Source organism: Grammomys surdaster, unplaced genomic scaffold (genome assembly GCF_004785775.1).
Source record: "Grammomys surdaster isolate TR1022 unplaced genomic scaffold, NIH_TR_1.0 125849, whole genome shotgun sequence".
NCBI classification, from domain to species: Eukaryota; Metazoa; Chordata; class Mammalia; order Rodentia; family Muridae; genus Grammomys; species Grammomys surdaster.
Window position 1 is genome coordinate 2,126,048 of NW_021620675.1, and position 22,976 is coordinate 2,149,023.

Genomic DNA, 22,976 nt, shown 5'->3' on the forward strand with positions numbered 1-22,976 from the left:
CTCCTCTCCTCTCCTCTCCTCTCCTCTCCTCTCCTCTCCTCTCCTCTCCTCTTCTTTTCTTTTTTTCTCTAAGACAAGGTTTCTCCATGTAGCCCTGGCTGTCCTGGAACTTGCTCTGTAGACCAGGCTGGCTTCTATCTGTCTGTCCTGTCTCCTGAGTGCTAGGATTAAAGGTACACACCATCACTGCTCAGCTTCCGGGTTGTTTGTTTGTTTGTTTTAAATGCTTTGTGGTTGCTATTTTTGTTCTTCTTTTTTTTTTTAACATTTAAAAAAGTGGCCGGGCAGTGGTGGTGCATGCCTTTAATCCCAGCACTTGTGCAGGTTTATGTAAAGGTTCTTTACCTTATTGTATAGGGTGTTTTGTTTTGTTTTGTATGTTTTGTTTTGAGTCAGAGTCTCTCTGGATAGCTCTGGCTGTCCTGGAACTCTCTGTATAGACCAGGCTGATCTCAAACTCACAGAGATTCACCTGCCTCCCGAGTGTTGAATTAAAAGCATGTACCACCACACACAGCTTCTACCTTTGTTTTTAATTTGTTTAAAAAATGTATTATTATTATTATTATTATTATTATTATTATTATTATTATTTTGGTTTTTCGAGGCAGGGTTTTTCTTTATAGCCCGGGCTGTCCTGGAACTCACTCTGTAGACCAGGCTGGCCTCGAACTCAGAAATCCACCTGCCTCTACCTCCCAAGTGCTAGGATTAAAGGCGTGTGCCACCATCACCCGGCGTATTTTATTTTATGCATAAAGAGTTTTGCTAGCATGCATATCTATGCACCACCTGAGTGCCTGGTGCCCATGGTCAAAAGAGGGATTTAGATTCTCTAGAACTGGAGTCACAGACACTGTTATGAGCTGCCATGTGTGTTCTGGCACTGGAAGCAGGGTCTTCTGCAAGAACACTCTTTACCACTGAGCCATCTCTCCAAACCTATCTTAGCTTTTTGAAATAGTGTCTTTCACTGAACCTAGAGGTAACCATTTCAGGTAGACTGGGTGGCCAAGGAGACTCCGAGATCTGTCTGTCTCCTTCCCCCAGCAGCATGATTACAGTTACCAGCTACTGGCTTTAATGTGGGTGCTGGGCATCTGAACTCAGCTCCCCATACTTGCACAAGAAACACTTTAACCCACTGATCCATGCCCCCAGAACCTCTCAACTGAATCAAGATTTAGGAAAGCCTAAAGTGTACATTTATCTTGTGTCAATATAGAGATTTGGCTAGCGGGCTTTGAAGGTAAGAGGCACTGTTGTAATCAGTGCCAGCGGGGATTATACAAACACTGGCGAGATATGCCTAGGACAAAAAGACTGATTCTGCAATCCCTATGCCTACCAACTCCTTTCAAAGGGCATCATGTGTTTCAGAAGGAGTAGGCGCACTGAGGGGTGCCTGGAAGCTATTGTACCCAACAAGGAGTCATTCCATGTTAGGATGAGAGGCCTGTTGCTGTGAAATCTAAGGAGCATAAACTCTGTATGCCCCAGTCTCTTGTCCCCATCATGCTGAGGTCCTGTTTAGTTAGTGCTATTTGAAAAGGGTCTTCAATGACTGTACAGAATGAAGATTAACGGCTCAAAAACCCCACAGATAATCTCCATTCAAACACCACCAGCTTTAAGCAGAGTGTAGCCAGGTCAACTCATTGTAGCCACACTTAGTCCACTAACTCAGAAACACTCACTTCTTCCAGCTTCTCTCTCTTCTCCCTGGAGGTGCTCGGGCCTCAGGGGAGAGAAGAGCTAGGAAAACCTCAATTATCTGTAAAACCCAAAAATTTAAAGCATTAGGCTGTTGTGTTTTTTTTTAAATAATCCCATAGACACATAATTGACACACTGTCTAAATCATCCACACTCTATAAATAAATAATGGTCAACACATTCATCACGTTTTACATCCTGATCAATGCAAAAGGAAACCCTGGCTTTTTGTCTGTTTAGTTTTGGATCTTTTGTTGTTTTTGCTTTTGTTTGGTTGTTGTTGCTGCTGTTGTTTTTGGTTTTGGGTTTTCAGGATAGGATTTCTCTGAGTCCAGACTGTCCTAGAACTCACTTTGTAGACCAGGCTGGCCTGAAAGTCACAGAGATCCACCTTCCTCTGCCTCCTGAGTACGGGAGTTAAATGTGTGTGCCACCATCGCCTGGCCAGAAACCCTGAGTCTTTAACTCTAATCTTAGCAATAATTATTCTGCTCTCTGTTTCTTTAGATTTCTCCATTCTAGAGTTTTTATTTTTTTGTTGACATATAAAGAAATAACCTAAACTAGGCTTTTATATGATCAGAATTATACAATATTCTCGGTTTGGCTTTGTAACTGTCTTTCTTTCTTTCTTTCTTTCTTTCTTTCTTTCTTTCTTTCTTTCTTTCTTTCTTTCTTTTTTGGTTTTTCGAGACAGGGTTTCTCTGTGTAGCCCTGACTGTCCTGGAACTCACTCTGTAGACCAGGCTGGTCTCAAACTCAGAAATCCACCTGCCTCTGCCTCCCAAGTGCTGGAATTATACGCATGTGTCACCACTGCCTGGCAACTGTCTTTCACTAAACATATTTCACTTAACATTAGATACCTATTTAAGGGTCTAGTATTTATTTGTTTGTTTTATGCATATAAATGGTCTATCTGCATGTACACTGGCGTGCCAGAAGAAGGTATCATATCTTATTATAGATGGTTGTGAACTGCCATGTGACTGCTGGAAATTGAACTCAGGACCTCTGGAAGAGCAGCCTATGCTCTTAACCGCCATCTCTTCAGCCCCAGACATCCATCTAAGTTATATCTATATAGGTGGATGACTTTGAACTCCTGTCTTCACCTCTGAGGTTCTCAGGTTACAGGCATGTGCTAACCTGGACCAAAAGAGTTACATCACCAACCAGCTTCAGGAATTTTTTTGATGGGTTACTTGTTTTTCTTTTTAAAGTTTAATTTATTTTTTTATAATTTCATAGATCTATATATTGTACTTTAATCATATTCACTGTTACCTTCTCTTGGGCTTCTTTCCCATCATCTGAACCTCTTCTTCTAGTCTCCCTAATACATTCATGTCTTATGTATATGTATACATTCACGTCTTACGTATATGTATACATTCACGGCTTATGCATATGTATACATTCATGTCTTATGTATATGTATGTTTATACAAGTTTGTATGAGACCCATTGAGTTTAACTAGAGCTGCTTTTGTGAGCATTGGAGGAAGATTATTTACTAGGACCTTCACCTAGCAACTTCTAACTGCCATTATCTCCTCTGCGAGAGTGGGCTTTGTGAGCCTCTCCCCATGTATGATGGCGCTGATGAACACAGTCTCTTTTGGTCTTGGGCAGGTGACCAGAGACAATCTAGAACAATGACTTCAATAGTCATCCCATGTTCAAAAGCCAACCTTCCTTCCTGTCCTCTGGCTCTTATGTTCTCTAAGGCTCATCTTCCAGCGTTCTCTGTGCCTTGGAGGGGGCAATATAGGCACTATACAGTGCCTAGTCACTAAACAGTCATTTTTTGTTAGTGCTTTGATCAGTTGAATCTCTGCAATAACCACAAACCACCACAAAAATGAGGCTTCTTGTCCAACACTGAGAGGAGCACCAACCCAAGAGCATAAACATAAATGTGGTTTGATGGGTACAACAAGTCTGTAACACGACAACAGTAACAGCTTCTATGCTAGGGTTTATGACGGCTCCAGTTACAGGACACTGACCAGTTTTATAGTATCAAGCATAAATTCCCTTGTGTGAATTGTGCCTCAAGTTTAATCAGAAAGTGATCCATTGCTCTCATAACAGTCACACCAAAGTACGACAAATTGTACCTGGTGGTTTGGTTGCGCAGTACACAGGATCTCATAAATGAGTAAAACTTAAAACTCTTTTACTGTGTATGAATGTTTGCCTACATTTAAGTGTGTGTATTGGGTATGTGCTTAGACTTTGCAGAGGTCAGAAGACAGTGTTGCACTCCTCAGAACTGGATTTACACGAGTTTGTCACCTGCCCTGTGAGTACTCTGTGAGTACAGAGACCCAGTTTCTCTGCAAAGGCAATAATACTCTTAACCACAGATGCACTTTTTGGTAACTCTCCACAACCCCATCAGCAGGCATAGCACCTTCTGACATGAAAGATAGCCAGCAAGGAGAAACCTTCCATTTCAATTTTGATTGATTATGTTTTGTAGTGATAAGCATCTCTAGTGTGATCAGGTTTTACCATCTAGATCTGGTGGGGTAATCAAATCAAGCCCTGACTGGCCTTGAACACTAGGAGATCCTCTTGCCTGTGCCTCTTGAGTGTTGAAATTAAAGGCATGCACCTTGTCTGGCTTCAGTATGACCTTTTGAAAAATATTTCTGTTTTTATATGTGTGTGTGCCATGTATGCTTGGTGTCCTTGGAGGTCAGAGGGAATTATATCACTTAAAGCTTATTGGCATCCGACCAGGTGCTGGGAACCCAGCTCAGTCCCTATGGAAGAGCAGCAGGTGTTCTTAGCCACTGAACCGAACCCAGCTGTGTTACCTAAACTCAGTAGGTAGTAACATAAGATGGTTACTATCATTTGTTCCCATCAGTGGATACTATACTGTCATCCTCAACTCTTGATGAAAAATCATGTAAATCCAGGTATCAATTTCAATTATTAAAACATAGTTCACCAGGGCTAAATTTGATTACCCACCTGGTCAGATGCCTATAAGCTTCAAGTGATATAATTCCCTCTGACCTCCATGGACACCAAACATACATGACATACACACATATAAAAACAGAAATATTTTTCAAAAGGTAATATTGAAGCCAGACAAGGTGCATGTCTTTAATTCCAACACTCAAGAGGGATAGGCAAGAAGATCTCCAAGTGTTAAAGGCCAGTCAGGGCTACGAAGTAAGATCCTGTTTCAAAGAAAAATTACACAAATTATGTACAATAGGTAGTCTAGGAATCAACAGAAAAGTTATGGAGGAATATGGAACTAGCATGTTTAGGATTTTTGGTTTTCCTTTTTGAGACATTCTCACTGTGTAGTTCTAGCTGACCTAGAACTTTTGGTATAGACCAGCTGGCCTTGACCTCACAGAGATCCACCTGCCTCTGCCTGCTGAGTGCTGGGATCAAAGGTGTGTGCACCGCCATGGCTGCCTCTTACATAGATAGACCTTGATGGCTTTTTGTCAACCCTAAGTCCCTTTAGTTTTCTACACACTGAAAATGCAAACTTGTTTGTGCTGTTTTTTTTTTCTAGAAATATGACAAATCTGAAGCTATCCCCATGGAGGTAGCTGTGTCTGGAAGACAGTAAGAGATGTGTGTCCTCACAGAAGAGTCCAACATGTCCAACGGCATTGATGTGGACAAAGGCTTTGCCATTGCCTTTGTTGTTCTTGTGTTTGTGTTCCTAATTGTGATGGCTTTTCGGTGTGTAAAGTTGGTGAAGAATCCCTATGAGGTCAGCTCTACAACCGCAGATCCGCCTCTGAGCTGAAGTACCATCACACCTGGTGGTCGCCTCTCACGAGAGACTTGCAGTCTTTTTATACCAGGGCGTCACTTTTAGCAGGCTCTTACACAGCCAATGCTTGCCTCCAACCCCTGATCCTTGTTTCTTCTTCACCTCCTAAACACCAGGACTACAAAGAATGCTCCATTGCAACATTCAAACTCTTTTATATTGATGTGTATGATCCAGACTTTATATTCCCTTACCTCTGCACTTCTCAACCTTGCCATCTCCTGTTCTATAACAAGCATGTAAGAGTCAAGTATCTCGCCAGAGAGAAAACTCGGGCTATATTTCATTGTTCTTTTTCAGGGAATCCATTACTAAAGTTGAACTTATTGACAAGACTAAGACTACGAGTTTCAATTGTCCCATATCTAATGTCCCTGGAGTAAGATGCTGGATCTTAACTTAATGATGTAATGTAACATCATACCATGCTTGGTGAGGCCCATCTGAAACTAGAAGCTGACTAGGATGTGGCCAAATTTATTTGTTCGTTAAATGCCAAGCATCTGACAAGACCTATTCAGGGTGTCAAATCTGATTTCTTTGGGTAGAGCTCTATGTACAGGTAGTCTAATATGCCTGAAGTAAGTACCCCGGTCTCTGTCAGCCAAAGTTCCCTTAGATATAAAGCAATATGAGTGGGCCGAACAGAGCTCTGGAAGGTAGGTATTCATACCCTAATTCCTGAATGCTAGAGACATGCTCTGATTTGGGAAAGGTCTTTAAAGGAAATCAAGACTCTTAAACCCACCTATAATCCCAGCATGTGGGAGTCAGAGGTAGGGACTGTTGTGTGTTTTTAGCATGGGCCATACAGTGATTTCAAAGGAGATGGGTGGTCAGGGGGAAACCACATCAAGATGAAGATGATGGCAGAGATTTGAGTTGTGCAGACACAAGGCAAAAACTGCGAGAATCTAAAAGAGAAGAGGAAGGATTGTCTCCTTGGGGCTATTGGTTGCGTGGCCTCACCAACAACTTTGGTGTGGACTTCTTTACTTGATGTTAGTCAAATGGCCAAGAAGCTATTTGGTTGTCAATTTCTACTCTTCAAAACATGAGAGAATACACTTCTATCTCTTTACGCCACGAAGTGATTGATGACAATCACTGGAAGCTGATAACTCTGACTATCATCAGTTTTCCAGAGACCTCTGTGTGTGTGTGTGTGTGTGTGTGTGTGTGTGTGTGTGTGTGTGTGTGACCTCTGTGTGTGTGTGTGTGTGTGTGTGTGTGTGTGTGTTTTGAGGCAGAGTTTCTGGCTGTTCTGGGCCATATAGCTCTGCCTTACTTTGCCAACCAAGCTAGCTTTGAACTCACCGAGATCTGCCTGCCTCAGCCTCCAGAGTATGGGGATTGAAGTTGTGCACCACCACACCTGGCTTGAGAGTGCTTTTGACAAAAAAGAAATTATAAGCCTCTGCTGTTCAAAGTGTGAAGTTAAAGAAGCTTAAGAGTGGGTTATCAGCCGATGGCAAGAAAGTCCACAAGGGAGTTTACTGGAAAGACAGGGGGCATCTGGTCAGCTGAACCTCAAGAAGAGTTATTCTAATAAAAATTGGCTCTATTGTAGCATTAATGGAGAATAAAAATGGTTGTGTCCAGCCACACCCACCAACTACTCTAGACAAAGCAAGCTACCCTGTGAGTGTGGATTGAGAGCCATCATCTTTGGATGTAAGTAGATTTATACCATCTGGAATCAGCAAGCAGTCAGCTCCAAGGAAAGGTGAGTTTATGGAGTCCTGCTGGGCAGAGCTGTACACTGCAGTAGTCAACCCTCCACATCCCGGGATTCAATCAACTGTGCATCAAAAAGAGTCAGAAAAATAAAAATCACATCGTTTCTAATATGGTCACACAAACCTATAACCTCAGTACCCAGGAGCCAGAGGCAGGAAGATCTGAAGTTCAAGCCAACATGGACTACCAGAGCCCCACTTTTAAAAAGAGAAAGCATTGTATCTATATTAAGCAAGTACAGATTGTCTTGATTTTTTTCTAAGCAATGCAGTACAGACTATATACATAGGCTCTATATTGTACTGGGTATTAACAAGTAATATAGAGACGATCTGGAGTATACAAGAAGATTGGGCTACAGAGATGACTCAGTGGTTTATAGTTCTTCCTGCTCTTCCTGAAGATCCAAATTAGGTGCCAAGCACCCATGATGGTATGCTCACAACTTCCTGTCACTTCAACTTCAGGGAATCAGATGTCCTCTTCTGGCCTCCCTGGCCACATGCACACATGCAAACGCAGGTCCACAGATGGACACATGAACACATGCCATATACTCACACACACACATACTCCCTCACATACAGACATGGTATACATTCACACACACACGAACACAAACACAAAAGTATATACAGAAAATAATTTTTTTTTTTGTTTTGTTTTTGGAGACAGGGTTTCTCTGTGTAGCCCTGGCTGTCCTGGAACTCACTCTGTAGACCAGGCTGGCCTCGAACTCAGAAATCTACCTGCCTCTGCCTCCCAAGTGCTGGGCTTAAAGGCGTGCGCCACCACTGCCCGGCAGAAAATTTTCAATCGTAAAGAAATGTATATAAAATGAGGTTGGGTCATATAGGTCATTGATAGAGTGCTTCCATAGCACACACAAAGCCCCAGTAAGATCCTGAATAAACAGGGGCTGGAGAGATGGCTCAGTGGTTAAGAGCACTGACTGCTCTTCCAGAGGTCCTGAGTTCAAATCCCAGCAACCACATGGTGGCTCACAACCATCTGTAATGGGATCTGATGCCCTCTTCTGGTATGTCTGAAGACAGCTACAGCGTACTAGTCATATATATAAAATAAATAAAATCTTTAAAAAAAAAAAAAAGATCCTGAGCTGGTCTATATAATTACAGACATTTGGGATAAAGAGCCAGTATTGGAGCATACACCTATGATCCCAGCATTGAATAGGCAGAGAGAGGAAGACTCCTTGGGAATCTAGCCAAACAGATGAGCTCTAGGCACACTGAGAGATCTTGTCTGAAGAAATAAGGTAGAGACAGATGTAACTTTATTTTTTTTCAAAACCTATTTTAAATGATGGTTCTTAAACATTTTAACCTCCCTTCTAGCCCCACTACCCACTAGGTAAGGGAAAAGAAAGGATATGGAGGGAGGGGCGGGAAGTGGGCCTGTTTAGAAAGGGTTCTTTGGAGCAAATCCCGTCTGCATTGTCAGGAAATCAGCAGTTGAGTTCACAGGTTAGCAGTGGCAGCTCCATCCACTCGCAAACACGTCACAGACACACCAGCAGTCCAGTTCAATAGTGTTGGGATGCAGCAGCAGGGGCAATGACCTTGAAGATACAACCAGGCCTCAGCTGGATCAGCATGAGTCAGCCGGAAGGTCCAGGGCCAACAGGAACACCAGGAAAAGTTCTTTACTGTGCCTTTCTCAGTGAAATGAAGCAAAGATCAGCAAAGATGTGAGACCAAGTGTTTAGCTCTGCAAGCAAGCCTAGCTCAACCTGTGTCACTGTCCAGTCCTATTTATACTCTCTCCAAACATCACATGTCTGCCACGTATCTTGCCTCAGCATATGAGTCTGTCTCAGCTGACATCATTCAGCCACTTCTCCAGGCCAGAGTCTGCAGAAGCAGCAAGAAGCCACAGCACACCACCAGAAGGTTTTGTTTTGTTTGTTTGTTTGTTTGTTTGTTTTGCTGTGATTCACTCTATGGATTCCTGACAAATGGAGCTCAACTACGAAATGTAAGACAGACCAATACATGTGTGTCCTTAGCAAAGAATCGTTCATCACCTTTCCTTTCATGTGCTTGCTTTAGCAGAACATCCTTTCACCTGTGACCACTTCAGAGAAACGTTCCTTCACGTGTCTGCTTTAGTAAAACATCCTCTCACCTGTGTACACTTCACGTGTTTGTCCCAGCAAAACACCATCCAACACAACTGATTTTCCAAAGAACCCTTAAGTTTCCACTTGAGGCAGATGATTTCCACACTCATACAAAAAAAAGGGCATACTGGCACACACGCAGACACATAGACATATACACAGACACGTTAAAAAAAATAAAGCATATAGGAAGTTGTATACAGATATATGCAAACATCATTCGATTTTTTTTTTTTTTTTTTTTTGGTTTGGTTTTTCGAGACACGGTTTCTCTGTGTAGCCCTGGCTGTCCTGGAACTCACTCTGTAGACCAGGCTGGCCTCGAACTCAGAAATCCACCTGCCTCTGCCTCCCAAGTGCTGGGCTTAAAGGCATGCACCACCACTGCCAGGCTCGATTTTCTATAAGACCTGAGCACACGTGGATTTGGTTGTACGTGAGGTTCCTGGAACACAGTCTACTTACACACTGAGAGTAGCTCCTGTCCTCTTGTCAAGACTTCACAATGACCCTGCTTACTGAACTTGGCCTATCAGGCTTGGATGAAGAGTTCTTATTCTCTGTGCCCTTTAAAGGTTTTATATTTATTAATTCACTTCATGTGTGTGTGTGTGTGTGCACATCTTCACACGTCTGTGGCATCTGTAAAAGTCAAAGGACAGCTTGCAGGAGTTGAAGCTTCTGTCTTTCAATCATGCACGTCTCAGGAACAATCTCTCAAGTGTCAGGCTTGGTACTGAGTGCTATTACCCATGGAGCCGTCTCGCTGACCCATGTTCCACTCTCTGGGGTTTTTAGTTCCCTAAGCTTCAGTCAACCATGATCCAAAACTATTAAATGGAAAATCTCAGAAGTAAAGAATCCATACACTTTCCCTTGCATGCCATTTGAGTAGTTCGATGGCATCCGATTCCTCCCTACTGGGTTGGGGCAGTATGAAGCATCCTTCCCCAGCATGTCCAGTGTGAACTGGCACACGTGTGCAGGAGCTGCCTCATTATGCTCCATTCCCACATTCCTTACTTTATGCAATACGGGCCTCAAAGCCCAAGGCTGAGCATGCTGGCAACTTGAATGTGCTGAACAAAACCTCAAAGTGCTTTCCTGTTCTCTCCCTTCTTTCAGCAGAGTTTGAGATGTTATTATACTATTTTAATATAGACTCAAGCAGAAGGGTTAGAAGAAAGAGAGACACTCGGGAGAAAGTAAGACATAAAGAGCACTTGTCTGTGTGCTTCTCAAAGATGAGTTGTGATTTTTTTTTTTCTTTCAGGGTGGGGATGGGGTAGTTGGGTCTTGCCTGGCTTTCTGCTCAGACTCAGTTATCCTCCTGTCTCAGCTCTCCAAGTGCTGGGACGACAGGCATGTGCCACCACACTGAAAGATTCTAAAGGATTTGACTGCGGTGGTGTGGACTGTGCTGGGAGCCAAAGGCCTTTTTCCTTCAGGATAGAGAACTGTTCCCTTTTAATAGTTTAGGAATGTTCCCCACCCTGCTTCTTACAGCTTTGAGGCTCAAACTCAGAATTTTCACATGCAAGGCCACTGTTTACAATTGGAGTACACCTCAACCCCCACCTCCCCACACTGCAAAGTATATTCTGTAAGTATATTCTGTAAGTATATTCTGTAAGTAGTGCAAAGCCAAACTTTCTCCACTAACAAAGAGGAGCTAGAGAGAGCTCAGCAGTTAAGAGCACTTGCTGCTGTCACAGAGGACACAGGTTCAGGACACAGTTTTCCCAGAGTAGCACACAGCCATCTGTAAGTACAGCTCCAGGGAATGCAGTCTCTCTGGCTCCTGCAGCCACGTGCCCTCAGGCTCATCTACATATAACCTATAAAAACAATAAATATAAATGTTTTAAAATTTGTTTTTTTTTGAGAACAGGGTTTTACTATGGAGCTCTGGCTGGCCTGAAATTCACTCTACAGACCAGGCTGGCTTCAAATTCACAGAAATCCACTTGCCTCTGCCCACCTGTTGCTGGTATCAAATGTATGACAACACCGCCCAACTCATAAAAACAAATCTTAAAAAAATAAAATTTTCCGGGCGGTGGTGGCACACGCCTTTAATCCCAGCACTTGGGAGGCAGAGGCAGGCGGATTTTTGAGTTCGAGGCCAGCCTGGTCTACAGAGTGAGTTCCAAGACAGCCAGGGCTACACAGAGAAACCCTGTCTTGAAAAATAAAACCAAATAAAATGAAATGAAATAAAATTTAAAATATAAATTTTAGATTTTTAAATTTTATTTCCCCGTGCATGAGTATCATTAGTGTTTTGACTCCGTGTATGTCTGTGTACCACCTGTGTACCTGGTGCCACCTAGGGTCAAAAGAGGGCATTACATATCCTAGAACTGAAGTTATAGATGGTTGTCGGCTGCCACGAGGGTGCTGAGAACTGAACCCAGGTCCTCTGTTGGGTGCTCTTATACTTTGAGTCCCAGTTAAAGATTTTTTTTAAAGAATTATTTATTTATTTATATGAGTACACTGTAGCTGTCTTCAGACACACCAGAAGAGGGCATCGGATCTCATTACAGATGGTTTTGAGCCACCATGTGGTTGCTGGGAATTGAACTCAGGACCTCTGGAAGAGCAATCAGTGCTCTTAACCTCTGAGCCATCTCTCCAGCCCCCAGTTAAAGATTTTAAAAGGAAAAAAAAAAGATTTTAAAAGGAAAGAACTCATAGGATGAGGCTATCTAACATCTCTGGTGAGACTTGATTCCTCAGTTCAGAAATTGTAATAATTGTTCTATCATATTAGTTATGAATGGTGATCTCTTCTGTGCTTAACTTACAACCTGTTCATAATAGGTGCATGCTTTAGTTTCTTTTCCTGTTGCTAGGATAAAATACTCTGATCAAAGCAAATGAAGGGAGAAAGGGTTTTGTTGGCTCAAAGTTCAAGGCACAGATTGCATCGCCATTGTGAAGATGCAGCAGGAGCTTGAAGCAGCTATTCAAAGTACATACACAGTCAGAAAAGAACAGTAGACTAGTACTCAGCTTGATTCCTCTACTCTTACATAGCCCAGGGTTCCTGCATAGAAAATGGTGCCACCCATAGTGGATGGATCTACTCACCCCCTCGCAGCCTAATCAAGATAATTCTAACCTGTCAAATTGACAAATAACACTAATAATCATAGTGTGTCCAGAATTATTGGAGTTTCAGACTGCTATGGGAGAGGAAGCAGTCTGGGATAGTATCACACATGTGTGCACACACATTGGCAAAATGAGATGCTATATCACATGGCATGATGACAACTCTAGCCACACACTGCTAGTATAGATTCAAACTTGCTTCTGACTCTCAGAAAGTAGGGTTTCTTTCTATCTTTCTGGCTTTTTCTTTTCTTTTGGCCCCTATTCTTAGTCTTCTTCATTTAGCTTGGTTTTTGTTTGGGGAGTCAAGGGCATAACACTGTAATGCCAGCTGGCCATAACTCACTATTTAAACCAAGGTGACCTCAAACTTTTTCTCCCACCTTTGCCTCTGGAGCACAGGGATTTAGGAGTGTACCATCATGTCTAGACTTTTCCTTCAGCTGTAAGTAGCCCCTGGGGTTATGTGAAAAATGGAACATGAGAAGCAAAGCCTTCCAGGGAAATAAAAAACACAAATTTAGAAAAGAGTAAAGGTTTTGACTACTGACCCATCAGTCTATTACTCACCCCCCACCCCCCACCCTTTTTTTTTTTGAGACGTAGTCTCCCTATAAAGATGTAGACCGGCCCCGCCTTGAACTCATAGAGATCCAATTGTCTCTGCCTCTCCTGTGCTGGGATTAAAGGTATGTGTGACTTCATCTGATTTTTTTGCTTTGTTTTATTTAAAAAACCATCTCCTCCACCCTTACCATGGACTCCTGATCCTCCTGCGTACAATGGTGCAGCATTGGTGTGCATGCACCTTGTAGGACTGTGAAAGGCAGCGTGGTTTCTGGTCGAGCACAGGCTAGAAACCACTCCAAGGGACGGCAGGCATTTCACCACGATCCCAGACTCCAGGCTACTGACAAGAGGCTGAAGCCCTCCATAAATTTGTGTCCTTTAGCCCCTCCACAGGTAGAGGGCGTGACTACAGGCCACCGAGCCTCAAGACAGATCTCCATATTAATGAGGTACCTAAAGAACAGAGGGGCGTAGCAATTAAGTATTTCTTCCTGGACTCTCCTCCCTGCAAAAGGTATTTAACCTAAGGCCCATCCTGAGAAACCAGGGTATAGTTTTCATCCATTTTCTGCCATGAAAATAAATATCTTAAGACCATGAACTGTTTTCTTCTTCGGGATCCGCCATGGGGAACAGTGGAGCAGGCCTTCGCCTGAGAGAGCTGCTTCCTAATCTTCTGTAGAAGACCTCTCTGCGCCCCAGCCACAGAGACCATCAACTCAAACAAGCCAAGTGAAACTCTCATCCCTGAGGGACACAGCCAGAGCTTCTCTCTCTTTTCCCCCCTTCGGCCACAGGCCAATCCAGCCTATATGCCTCCACTTTGTTCTCTGTCCTTCTGCGGCTCCCATAGCCCAATGTGGGTGCCCAAGAGCCTGAGAACCAGACCAGCTAGATCTAGTTCCCTCGAGACATCAGACTGCACTCTCCCATCCCCTGAGCAGGGTCCTGCAACTTCACATAGCCCAACACCTGCCCTGCACTGGCAGGCATGGGGAGGTACAGTCAAACGTCCCACGCCTCTGTCTCCATGAGTGGCCCTAGCCATAGAAGTGGGACACTCTTAAACCCAACAACTGTCCCAGGAGCCACACACCATAACCCAACACCGCCATGCCTGTTTTATGTGTCACTGGGAATGCAACAAAAGCACTCTGCCGACTGCACTACACCCCCATCCTATTATTATATCTTGAAGATATTCATGTTGTCTTACGATTTCATTGCCGTGAAGAGACACCATGACCATGGCAGCTCTTATAAATGAAAACATTTAAGTGGGGGTGGCTTACAGTTGTATAGGTTCAAAGTCCATTATCATCACGGTGGAGGACGGTGACAAGCAGGCAGACATGGTGTTCGAGGAGCCAAGTTCTATATCTTGATCTATAAGCATCAGAAGGAGACCGTGTGCCACATTGGGCATAGCTTGAGCATAGAAGACCTCAAAGCCAGCCTCCACTGGCACACTTCTCCAACAATGCCACACTTCTAATAGTGCTACTCCATATGATCCAAGTATTCAAATACATGACTCTATGGGGGTCCATACCTATTCAAACCATCATACATGTCAATATTTTTAAAGCATGACTGTGTGTTAATGTGCATGTTTGTTAAGGTCATTTTGTGAAGGTTGAGGGAGAAGACAACCTGTACTATCATCCTTAGAACACAGCACAATCTACTTCCTTTGAGACAATCTATCTCACTACCCCAATCTCACCAATTAGGCTAGACTAGATGGACAGCAAGCTCCAGGAACCCTCGTTTCCCCACCTCAAGTGTCACCCCACCAAGCATTTTTATTTAATGTGTTAGCTAGTTTTATGTCAACTTGACACAATCTAGAGTCATCTGGAACCTCAACTGAGAAAATGCTCCATTGTATTGGCCTGTGGAAAAGCCTGTGGGACATTTTCTTCATTGGTGACTGATGTGCAAGTGCCCACTCCTAGGCTGTTAGTCCTGGGTTGTATAAGAAGACAGGATAAGCAAGCCAGGAGGAACAAGCCAAGAAGCACCCTTCTTCCATGACCTCTGCATGAGTTCCTGCTTCCAAACTCCTCAGTCTCTCTCTCTCTCTTTTTGTTGTTGTTGTTGTTGTTTGCTTGTTTGTTTTTTCAAGACAGGGTTTCTCTGTGTAGTCCTGGCTGTCCTGGAACTCACTCTGTAGACCAGGCTGGCCTCGAACTCAGAAATCCAACTGCCTCTGTCTCCCAAGTGCTGGGATTAAAGGCGTGCACCACCATTGCCGGCCAAATTCCTCTCTTGAGTCCCTGTCTTAACTTCCTGTAAGCTAATACAAAACCTATCCTCTTCAAATTTTGATTGGTCATGTTCTCTGATCACTACACTAGACACTCTAACTAGGACACATGGGTTCTAGAGACTAAACTAAGATCATTAAGCTTGTGGAGAAACAGTTCCCTTTGCTTTGATTGATTTGATTTCAGTGAAGACTGAACCATGGACCTACCTTTAGGTTGGTTAGTATTGTACCAACTGGACTTCATTCCTACCCTGTAGTGACATTTTTAAGAATTCTGGAATTTTGCTAACTAATTTTTCTAATTTTCCTACCCTTCCTCACTCCTTAAAAAAAAAAAATGTCACCCCAAATCACCAGGAAATTGAGCAGAGTCATCATCCTGACCGCTAGGGTTTGGTACCTGGTTATGGCTATTTTATAAATTATAGATAGGTTGTCATTTTAAGGGATAATTTAGCCGGGCGGTGGTGGCGCACGCCTTTAATCCCAGCACTTGGGAGGCAGAGGCAGGCGGATCTCTGAGTTCGAGGCCAGCCTGGTCTACAGAATGAGTTCCAGGACAGCCAGGGCTACACAGAGAAACCCTGTCTCGAAAAAAACAAAAACAAAACAAACAAACAAACAAAAAAAGGGAAATTTGGAAGTGGTCATACTTTTGAACAAGGAAGAAATACACGGGATGGATTACTAAATTTATTCTTAAAGTATTGTATAACCAGGTAGTGGCTATTCCTGGTTGTCAACCTGACAACTACAGTACTACTGGAACAAACTACAGTCCAGAATTGGAAGACTCATCTGTGATTCTGATCTTGAGGCTGGAAGATACAAGTTTCTGATCTGGATCTTGAGGCATCGTGGCTATGAATTCCAGGAGACTAAGGCAAGGAGATCTCTGAGTTCAAGGTCATCTGGGACAAAGCAAGTCCCAGATCCAGGCATTGTGATACACACCTTTAATCTGAGCCACATCTTCTGAGACCTACTTTGAACATTGAAAGAAGGAAGATGCTCTTTGCTTAGGTCTGCTTGCCTGTGGGACTGAGCAACTGCTATATCCTTGGACTTCCATTCACAGCTGCTGCTGACTGTTGTTGGGGAATTGGACTACAGACTGTAAATCAACAACAAATTCCCTTACTATATAGAGACTATCTATAAGTTCTGTGACTCTAGAGAACCCTGACTAAGCCATAATCCTATATTGGTAAAAATCTTTATAATTGATGCAAAATTTATAATTTCTTACATTTGTACAGAATTTATATATTGATATAGATTTAAGGTTTTAATTGGTATAAATCTTTGTATGTTGATACAAAATTAGAAATTAATATTGTTACTCTTGGATAGGCATCGTGCCTATGCAACTCATTTAAGAATACAAGGCTTAAGGCCCGGCAGTGGTGGCACACGCCTTTAATCCTAGCACTTGGGAGGCAGAGGCAGGCAGATTTCTGAGTTAGAGGCCAGCCTGTCTACAGAGTGAGTTCCAGGACAGCCAGGGCTACACAGAGAAACCCTGTCTTGAAAAAACAAACAAACAAGAACAACAACTAAAAAGAATACAGGACTTAGACCCAGTCCTATAGCTGCCATTGCAAACTGTTTAGGATGGTTAAGTAATGCAAGTTAAGGGCCAGATAGTAAACTCATGGTTATATTAAATTTTGATTTCATTATAATAAAGTGTTTTCAATATTATTCAAGTAGAAATACCTAAGAGTAGCCAAGGTTTAACAGTTCAGATATACTTTATATAGATACATAGTCTTCAAAAAGCATCAGAAATCCACAGAATATGACATTTAAAGTAATTTCATTATTAATAGAAATTTTGCCTAGGAGACATGTCTGCTCCTGACAGTACCCACTTCAAGGTTCAAAGAACATATGGAGCATCATAACCTTTATATGGAGTTGCTTCAGTTGCGGCAAGGTAGCCACTGGGTAAGAATTTCCCTAATTCATCTACAGACAAAAAATATTGCTTAGGAAAGGACACAAGATGGCAGGATAGTAGACACAGTTTAGCTCTACCAAGAGAGACTGAGCTAGACCTTCATAGTTTCTGCTTCACTTAAGGTCTGTCAGATACTTCTGGGCCAGAAAGAGGAAGACAGGTGCTCCAATGTTTTGAAGAATAGGTCCAGGTAGTCAACTGTCTCTACAAATTGGTTAAGTTTTGGAAGCTATGTTCTTGTTCTTCTTATGTATTCAGGAAATATTTAATTTGTTCTCAGATCTCTGACAGGGTAGAATACTAGTTATAGTCTCATAATCAAATGTATGTTGTTTAGCATTAAGTGCTCTAGATTTTGAAAGGATGGTTTTCAGATGGTAATGCAAGTCAAAATCAGAACAATTCAGATATAGGATTGTATACTCTTTAAGTTAGGATAGATGTTAGAGTAATGTACCTACACTGACAAAACTAATGGACATTATTAGAGTATATTATACCTTATACTTTACATAACTGTGATAACGATGTCCATTGTATATCTGAGAGAAAAGGGCCTCTTTAATGGACGAAAAGGGTGCAATGTTGTGAATTGGTTCTAACGCTACTTGTGTTTATATGGCTCCCAAAATTACATAGGAACCCACACATTTGCATGTAAGATGCTGAGGGCCCCTGCCCCCCAGTTGGCTTTGGTAAATAAAGTTGCTGGCAGTCAGTGATTAGGCAGGGAGACAGAGACACAACTTTTAGGTTCCCAGACAAGGAAGACAGGAGAGGAAGAACTGTCGTGCCTGAAAAGCCGAAGGTTCAAGCTTGAGAGCTGGAGAAGCAAGGGAGTACAACCATGTAAGTGCCAGGGAAGAGTGGTCCCAAGGCCCCTGATTTGGTCCAGGGTAGCAGAGATGAAATATAGATTTTAGTAAGTAATAAATCAGGAGTGTCGGAGGGAAGGCGTTAGCAACATGGAAGTTTGGGAGTGGCACAGCCATTGCACTGTTTAAGGCATATTAAAATAGAAGGCTGCCGGGCAGTGGTGGCGCACGCCTTTAATCCCAGCACTTGGGAGGCAGAGGCAGGTGGATTTCTGAGTTCGAGGCCAGCCTGGTCTACAGAGTGAGTTCCAGGACAGCCAGAGCTACACAGAGAAACCCTGTCTTGAAAAACCAAAAAAAAAAAAAAAGAAAAAAAGAAGGCTGCGTGTGTGTGTGTGTGTGTGTGTGTGTGTGTGTGTCTTTCATTCGAGAATCCAGAGAGAGTATTTGGGCAGGCAGCAAGGAGCTCATGCAGCTGCTGCCAGAGAGGTAAAGCAGATTAATCAACTATAGCAACACGGTGTAAAGGTTGTATTTGTGCTATTCAAATGCTGATTTCTGTACTGGCAGAGGTCTGAGTACAGCAGAGGTCTGAGTACAGCCAGACACTTCATAAAGACCTGAGCAGCCTTTAGAAAAAGGAGGAAAGGGTCAGTGAAACTTCTGGGCAGAGTTAGGAACTCAGGGGAGCGATCAGAGGCAAGAGATTCCCCAGTCAAACGAGGAGAGAGATTCCTCAGACACACAGGGAGGAAGAAGCTAGTGCCAGTACTCAGTAGGTAACAAGCCTTATGGCAGAACGTAGATTAGTATAAATGGACCAATTTAAGTGCAAGAGCTAGTTGGGAACAAGCATAAATTATGACCACGCTTTCATAATTAATAAAAGGTCTCCATGTCATTATTTTAGAGCTAGTCCAGTGATAGATTATGTCATCATGGGTGATGTGTTTATAAAAAGGTAAAGAGATAAAGAGTATGTTCAGTGGGCATGTGAAGAGGTATGGGGGAAGGGAATGTCTCAGCGGGCCCATGCCGGGCCCATGCCGATGGTGCCGAGGCATCTCTTCCCCCTGAGGGACCAGTCACATCGGTATAGCATAGAATAGAGTTTATTCAGGGCATGGGGAGGGGAGCCAGGAGGGTAGTAGAGGCAGAGAGAGAGAGAGAGAGAGAGAGAGAGAGAGAGAGAGAGAGAGAGAGAGAGAGAGCAGAGAAGTAGAGGCTGGCCAAGACCACTTGGAGGGAAGGAAAGGGGGAGGGGCGAGGGGACAGAGGGAAGCTAGAGGCAAGAGATCAAGAGAGCAAGAGAGAGAGGAGGGGGCGGGCAGGCCTACCTGGCTCTTGCCAGGTAACTGTGGGGAGGAGCATACCTGACTGTTGCCAGATAACTGTGGAGGTGGAGTTTAGACAGAACACTAACATTCCTCCGGTTTGGTTTAATTTTTTTTTTTTTTTTTTTTTTTGGTTTTTCGAGACAGGGTTTTTCGCCCTGGCTGTCCTGGAACTCACTCTGTAGACCAGGCTGGCCTCGAACTCAGAAATCCGCCTGCCTCTGCCTCCCAAGTGCTGGGATTAACGGTGTGTGCCACCAATGCCCGGCTGGTTTAATTAAAAAAAAGAAAAATTAGAAAGAGGTGACAGTGAAGCAGGAATAGGGTCGTTGTGATATCTGGCTACTTCCTGCTGGCATTGGGGGCGATGATGTCTTTAGGGGGAACCTAGAAGAATGGGTATGGAGGATGTTTGTCCGGTTTTAGGAGAGCTGGCTGTTTCCTGCTGTCCAGGGTCTATGGAGCCATCTGAAGATAGGTCAGAAGGAACAGGTCCAGTAGAAGCAGCTGTGTGTGTGACAGGAGATGGAGCATCTGGAGGTTGCTTCTCTGGAGCTGTTCTGGATGTGCCTGGACTTGACAAGATGTAGGAATAAAATTAACTACATTTGGGAGAAAGAAAGTTGAGTAATCAATCAAAATTGACAGCTCATAGCAGCTATTTGGGAAAAATTTACAGCAAATATCTTAAATGCAAATGTCTTCAGTTTATGAAAAGAACTGATTAGATTTTCCCATGTATTGTAAAAGGAATGCCAATTACTGAAGAACCTGCATTTTACAATGATGTAAATAAATTGGAAATGTCAGGCTATAAGTCAGACAAAATGCGCAAAGTAATTCAAAGCCTATATATCCAGTTCAAAAATCAGCGCTGTATGCAATTCTTATGGTATTGTTAAATTTTCCTGAATCTCTTAACATAATCACTGGCTATCAATATACAGAAAGGGTTTTTCTGCATATAGAAACTGCTGAATTTATTCTGAATAATTCAGAATTAACTTTTTTATTCATACAGCTGCAACAGGCAATCAGAAATAAAAACTACCTATTATATATCACCCATATCCAGTCTCATACAGGTTTGCAAGGTCCATTAAGCCCAAGGAAATGAAATTGATGAGTCATTAATAGCAAATATGTTAGAAGCCTCAAAATGAAATGAGAAACACCATGATAACAGGTTTACTGAAAAAAATGTTCTCTTACCTGGCAACACGCCAAGGAAATTATGTGAAAATGTCCTTTGTATAACCTAATGTTCTTTGTATAACCAAACTTCATTACCAGCTAGAAGTAACCCTCGTGATATCAAAAGAAATGAAATCTGGCAGATAGATATGTTTCATTTTGCAGAATTTGGAAATCTCAAGTTTATACACCATTGCTACATATGCAGGGTTTCTATAGGCAACTGCTTTGAGTTCTGAAAGATTCTGTGATTACACTTTTACTAGCAGTAATGGCTATTATGGGGATACCTGTACAAATTAAGGCCGTTAATGCTCTTGCATATGTCTCCAGTATGGTGAAACAATTTTTTGCATATTAAAATATGAAACATGCCAGGTGGTGGTGGCGCACGCCTTTAAGCCCAGAGGCAGAGGCAGGCGGATTTCTGAGTTGGAGGCCAGCCTGGTCTACAGAGTGAGTTCCAGGACAGCCAGGGCTACACAGAGAAGCCCTGTCTCAAAAATAAATAAATAAATAAATAATAAAATAAAATAAAATAAAAAACACATTACAGAAATATTACACAATCCTACAGGACAAGCAGTTATAGAAAGACCTAATCACACCTTACAGGAAATGTTATAAAAACTAAGAGGAAAAACAAACAAACAAACACTCACAGAAATAGAATCAATAGTGCTCTGCTAAGGTTAAACTTTCTGAATGTTAAGAGAAAGGAACAACAGCAGTCAAGAGACACTGGGTTATAGAGATAACTGTGATATTAAGTTGGCCTCTATACTATAAGGACATATTAGCAGCAGAATGCAAGCCAGCAAAAGTTCTGCATTGCGAACATGGATTTCTTTATATTTCCACAGGAAATCATCAAAACTGACAAAGCATAGAACTGAGCAGGAGAGGCTTACTGACAACCTTGGCCACTGACGAGAAAAGAGCTTATTTCATTGAAAATGTCTCTGTTTATAATTTCCCACTGCACACAGCACAATTAATGGCTTAAAACAGAAGGAGGAATTTAGAATTCTGGAATTTTGATTTGTTTAAAAAACACAAAAATAAATCCCAGCACTTGGGAGGCAGAAGCAGGCGGATTTCTGAGTTCAAGGCCAGCCTGGTCTACAGAGTGAGTTCCAGGACAGCCAGGGCTACACAGAGAAACCCTGTCTCGAAAAAACCAAAACCAAACCAAAACAAAAAACACAAAAATATGAGAATGTGCTTTCATTTTAATCCCAGGTATAGGGATGTAGGATTGCTTCAGACCATACATGGCAGCGACTATGATTTACCTCATGCTCCAGCAGAGGTGTGGTTTTGCCAATTGCAGATAGTTTCTGCAATTGTGTGACATTTGGAATTCTGGAAACTTTTCAGAGGGTGCATAAATGCTAGAGCACTGAGAGATGTGGTGTGTGTGATTATTGTCGTTTAGGGAGGTTGGTTGCAGTTTGCTAGTAGCTGTGGTCAACGAAGGAAAAAAAAAGAAATTAGACTCAGGATTTTTCTAACTCCTTTCTCCCCTCCATCCTTGTCTCTCTCTCTCATCTGATGATAGATCATGAAACTTTGGGGATAAAGGGTAGGAAAAAGAAGAGCCCCAAAGTAGCAAAGACCAGCTAATCTAGCACCTTTAGCTTTTTTTCCCTAAAAACAGATAAAAATGATGTTATTGTTAGAGAATGTCATTATTTTACCAACTTCTGGAAACAAATATTTACATTATCTATCATCTATCTATCTTGTAATTCTTGGCGGGTTTTTTTGTCCATTTAACTCACAAATAGCTGCAGGGCATTTCTTCTCCCATTTTAGTCTGTTTTCACATCTAAATAAAGACAGAGACTTGGTATTTTTATTCACAAGCTGTAAGCACTATAGCTGAGGAGCTTCTTACCTAATCTGACCAGGCTGCTATTACCCAGCCACCTATCCCACTACTTGCCATTTGATCTTGTTGTCCTTCACTGTGGTCCATGTGTGTTCTCATGCCTACTTTCTCATTGAGATCTCATGGTGAACCCTCTCAGTCTCTCCATATGCTTTCTCCACACCTTCTTCTCCTCTGCTCTTTCCTGTTCAGCCATAGGCTGATCAGCTCTCTTAATTAACCAATTAGAGATGATGGAGAACAATTTTTACATAACATTGAGACTGGAGATGCTTGCTGTCTGTCTTTCTGTTTGCCTATTTTTCTTTCTTTCTCTTCTGTCTCCCCTAGGCTGACTACAAACTCAACATGTATCCAAAGATGGATAACCTTGAACTCTTTATCCTCCTGCCTCC

General features: G+C 42.5%; 1 long non-coding RNA gene across 1 annotated transcript in view; it reads left to right on the plus strand.

The window, feature by feature from the left end:
* LOC114640670 overlaps window positions 1-5,871 on the plus strand; it is a 10,686-nt gene extending 4,815 nt beyond the window's left edge. Inside the window, exon 2 of the long non-coding RNA XR_003714186.1 lies at window positions 5,270-5,871. This is a non-coding gene — a long non-coding RNA (uncharacterized LOC114640670). The remainder of the gene's footprint in view (window positions 1-5,269) is intronic.
* The last annotated feature ends 17,105 nt before the right edge of the window (window positions 5,872-22,976 follow it).